We start from the raw sequence: 5,434 nt of genomic DNA, 5'->3' as shown, positions 1-5,434 counted from the left end.
AATAATGTTAGAAAAGAGAAAGTTAATTTCGACATTTTTGAAAAGACAACAACATTATAGAATAAATAACACTGTTGATAAATGGATTGAAGCATACATTGACAATGATTTTCATGGGTAAGATACTAATTGATTATTTAATTTGGTTTCTTTATTACATTTTTATATATATTATTGTTCTATATAAGTAGACATTTTCGAATGACAAGAAGTACTTTTACAAAACTGGTATCAATGTTTAGGCAAGATGCACAAATGAATATATCTTATACAGGAGGTCATGAACCTTTGTCAATTGAAAAAAAAAGTAAATAATTAACCCTAGTTGCTAAGTATAAAAAAATAATTTTAATTTAGGTAATTATGTCATTTTTTTCAGTTGCTGATAGCTCTATGGTATTTAGCTAAAGAAGGAGCTATGTTCACCACTGGTGAATTTTTCAACATGGCAAAATCTACTGTTAAAAAAGCTGTAGACATAGTGGTGAATCAACTATGCAAATTTTCCCCTAAAATAATTGTTGGCCTAAGAAATCGGACTGTGTAGAAATTGCAAAAATTTTTCGTGAAAAATCCAATTTCCCAGGTAAATATTACCATATTCAATTTAAAATGTAATTTAATAATTTATGTTATATTATTATTATTGAAATTATTAAAATGTAGGTGTTATTGGTGCTATCGATGGATGCCATTTTATTGTGAAACCACCTGTAGATCAACAGGATAGCTATACAGATAGAAAATTAAACAAATCAATTATAATGCAAGGAATTTGTACATCCAATAAAATATTCACAAATATAAATGTGGGGTTTCCTGGTAGGCTACATGATGCTAGGGTTTTTGTTAACAGCCAATTGTACAAAAAAGTTGATGAAGAAGGGCAAGAAGAATTATTTTACAGTAATAAATTTCATTTGCTAGGAGATTCCGCTTACCCTAATCTTAGCTGGTTGATTGTTCCCTTTAAAGACTATGGAAATTTAAACAGAAGACAGAGACAATTTAATTACACACTAAGCAAAGCAAGAGTATGCATAGAACATGCCTTTGGTTTACTTAAAGGGAGGTGGAGGCGTTTGTTATACATTAATACAACAGATATGGAAAAAGCCTCAAAAATTATACTTGCTTGTTGTGTACTTCATAATTTTTGTATTTTAAATGATGACTACCTTGATGTTGTTATTGAAAATATTCTTAATTATTAAATGGAAGTCAAGAACATACAAGAAATAGATTTGAAATTCTAACAGGAGATGTAAAAAGAAATGACATTTTGAGACAGTTAAATGTATGATTAGTTTTATGTATCTAATGTATATATATATATATTGTATTAATATACAAAATGTATAAATAATTAATTAATTTAGTTTAAATTAATATAAGAACAATAAACAAAACAATTTGTATGCATTTATTAATATTTTTTAAGCAAAACATAATATAAAGTTTAAAAAATAGTATAACATAACAATTTAATAATTAAATTTGAAAATATACAATTGTTAGTATCATATCAGTGAGTTGTAATGACTGTTCACTTATTTAGGTTATTCCTAATTTGTTTAAAGTAAAAATAAAAACAATTAAACATTAATAGTATACTTCACCTTGAGCACTATTAAATACATTATTACATTAATATTTAGATCAAACAAAAATAAAACAATAAACTTTATAATATAATTATAGTCACAGTGAATATAGTGATTTGTAGAATATACTTTTTTTCTTTAAGTTTCTACAGTAACTAGTAAATCATTATTCATAACTAGTTTATAGTAACAACAAATATGAAAATTAAATATGTAACTTCATACAATAGTATACTTTAAGATCAAATGAAAATAAAACCTTAAACTTAATAATATAGTAATATATAAGTGAGTTGTAGAATTTACTGTTTTTTTAAAGTTTCTACAATAGCTAGTAAAGCGTTATTCAAAATAAGACGTTGCTCTTTTTGCTATTCTACTGATTTTTCAAATAATTGAATTAATTTATGTTGCATTGCCATATCTTCTTGATGTTGTGTTCTTATTTCATCAATAAGTTATTTTTTTAAATTTTTTGGTTTTGTAGAAGTTTTAATTGTTTTGAAATGAGAAGAACTTGTTTCGGTATTAATATCTTCATCATCAGATATTTTCTTCTTCTCTACTGGGACTTGTTCAATGCTTAGTGGTTTTTCTGCAAGAGTTTCTTCAAATACTGAGTTATCTATTTTAAAGTATCTAGTAAGATGGCTGGTTTTACTTTATGCTTACTACCTAATATGGAATGAAGTAAGTTAAAGTATGCTGGAGTTTTGGTGTTTCCTGTTCCTGTTTTTTTACTATTTTGAATAAAAGCCATATATGCTTTTTCTAAATTTCTCCATTTTTGGTGGTATTTCATTCCACTATATTTTAAAGATTTACCTACCACATACCCATGATCTTCTTGGAGTTTTAAGGCTATTTTTTCCCACATATACTTTGGTGTTTTTTTATCCAGTAGCAGTTTTTGAATACTTTCAAGCTTGATTATACCTATTCAAAAGATCTTCAGTAGCTTTTATATCTTGAGGTTTGGGCTTACGTGAACACCATATTTCATCAGTAGTAATGTTTATCTCTACAAAATTAAAATTATAAATGTAAAGACCATATACTTAAGTTTTAATATTTTTTCATTGACCTATCAAACTAAACAAATTAAATTACAATTTTATAAATTTACCATTATCTGACAGTTTTTCATCATTAGAATTTAAATCTTCATTCAATCCATCTACCAAAGATGATATTGGTACCCACATTTCACATTCTTTGTCTATAATAATTAATAACATATATAAACTAAAACTAAATGTATTTGTATCTGTTATGATATGTTCAATTTGTTAAAATAAACAAATACATAGTTAAACAATGTTTACATTATAGGTGGATTTGGCCTGAAACACTGGTAGATCAAATCAACATTTTAATTTATTCCATATATTTTCAATCAAAATTATATGATTGATATAGGTTTAAATTAAATAATGTAAGCATTGTTTTGAAATTGTAAATAGTATTACTCTTTATTATATTTACCTTGAATTATCACATTGCAAAGTATATGGGATCTGTCTTCGGAAAATATTTGTTCGCCGTCAGACAGGATATAATTTAAAAACGTTCCAGTTTCGGACGCCATTATGTTGCACAATTTCAGAAATATAAAAATATTTATAACGTACGTTTAATACTAATAGATACTATTAGGTATATACTCTGTACTCAGGTCTCGGGTAGTCGGGTTACAGTACCATTTACAGCAGTGGCGTACCCAGGATTTTCGAATGGGGGGGGGGGGGGGGGGGGGGCTAAATCTATATCGGTATTCGGTACCATAATAAACACAACGTTTATGCTTTGCTTATACTAGGTCATTGTTACTAAAGATAATACGTTGTATTCAATACCGTTTTTTAGAAATATCATGGTTTGTACTTTGTCTTTTTTAATATAAAATGTATTCCAAAACATGGCCAATGGGAGGGGCTGAAGCCCCCTAAGCCCCCCCTGGGTACGCCACTGATTTACAGTATTTGTAATGAAAAAACTAAAAAAGGAAATCCGCGGAAGTGCAGAGTGCAGACAAACAAAATTATTATTAATTGTATCATATTATTTAGTAGATTATCAATAACCAAATGATATAACCATTTCATTTTGATGGTTACAAATTATCAGTTACCTAAAACCAAAAGTTATTACCAAAAATATAACCAAAACCGCGAAAACGACTTGTTTATGATATATAGTAACCCGGTTACATTTGGTTAAGCGCGAAAACACACCTAATGTCTAGAACCATAGTCATGATAATGATTATTTAGGTCACATATAACATGTAAACATGATAGTATTAAATTATTAGTTATTGCACTGTAGCAGTGTAGCCACAACATTACTTAATTGTTGTAGTCAAAAAATCAATTTACATTAATTCAAGTTCTATGAGAATATGATATTAATTTACTATTAAACATGCCAAGGGGGGTCCACCCCCTTGGTTGCGCCACTGGTCTGCCCTAGATTGTTCCTTTAAAGATAGTTTTTGTAATTTTCTGTCTTAATTTCACGGCCGGCGTGTTTCTTTATTTGTATGTTGTTACCTTCTGAAACGTGAGTTATAATATTAGGGTTCGGGACTTCTTGCATTTGCATGTTTTTTTGTAGTGGTTGTAGTCTATTATTAAGTCAGTTATACATTTATTTTATAAAATTATGAAATTAAATACTAAGTTTGAATTTGCATATTTTTGCATATTTCGTTATATTTTAAGAAAAACGCATATTTGAGCAATTTTTAGTATATTTGGACATATTTCACATTTTTATATTTTTATATACTTAAAATTGTTGGGGAACATCATAATTGGATTGTCGTAGTCTGCCATATCTAACACGTACGTCTGTTTACGATCATAATCTCTTTATCGTTTAATAATCAACCAAAAACAATGATCTTAATAAATAGTTTATCTTTACAGATATTTCAATTTTAAATTTGGATGAAATTCGATTTATATGATACTAGCTGAACCTGTGCACTTCGTAGCCCGTTAAAAATCCTACCTCTAATGTGGTTCATATTGTGTGTTAAATTCATTTCATGTGATGATGCTTGCAGAATATTTTTATACATATAATGATAGGTAGTGGTTAAAATATATTGTAATCTTACAGCGATTCAATTTTGTATATCATTATGTAATTTTCTTCTTTTTATCAATATAATTTTAACAATTTAAATATTAAATTGTAAAATATTTAGTTAAATATTTAGGCATAGGTATCACTTACTAACTTAACCTATCGTCTGCCCATATGTATAATAAAGTTATGTACCACATTTTGTCACAATCGGTCCAGCTATTTAAGAATGTATATAGAACAAACAGATATATAATATAGCTATCCATCTATAAAGCTGTATCTCTATATCTATGATGTCCGTTTATCCTTTATTTAAATGCTTTATAATATATGCTTAATTTATACGTTTTTCAAATAATCATGCTTGGATAAATACTGCAATTATAATTATATCAAATTTTGTAGACATCGGTCCATCAATTGGAATTGGAATGCATAAAGGATAAATAAACAGATATCCATTTTTTTCCATTTGAATTTCCCACCAAACATACTAACCCTTGTGATTTATTAATTTATTAATTCGCTCAACAAATCATGGAATAAGTAATTTTGAGCAACATTTTTAAACACCTTTTGAATAAGTTCAGCTTTAGTAAAGACTAAAGGGTAAAGTGAAGAGACGTTAACATTTTACCACAAACAATTGACTTATTACCATAGACTAAATGTCAACTAAGTGGTTATAATATGCTTGCGTTATGACAAATTGCGTTATTAGCAAAAAAAAAAAA

The 5,434-nt window shown here is 27.5% G+C and overlaps 1 pseudogene; it reads right to left on the bottom strand.

Annotated features, from left to right (window-relative positions):
* Nucleotides 1–1,906: 1,906 nt before the first annotated feature.
* Nucleotides 1,907–3,241, bottom strand: LOC149063062 (uncharacterized; annotated as a pseudogene).
* Nucleotides 3,242–5,434: the final 2,193 nt, after the last annotated feature.

Source organism: Diuraphis noxia, unplaced genomic scaffold, assembly GCF_037042655.1.
Source record: "Diuraphis noxia isolate RWA-SAM2 unplaced genomic scaffold, SU_Dnox_SAM2 contig0001, whole genome shotgun sequence".
NCBI lineage: Eukaryota > Metazoa > Arthropoda > Insecta > Hemiptera > Aphididae > Diuraphis > Diuraphis noxia.
Note: the sequence above shows the minus strand (reverse complement) of the source record. Positions and strands in the feature narration are given on the sequence as shown.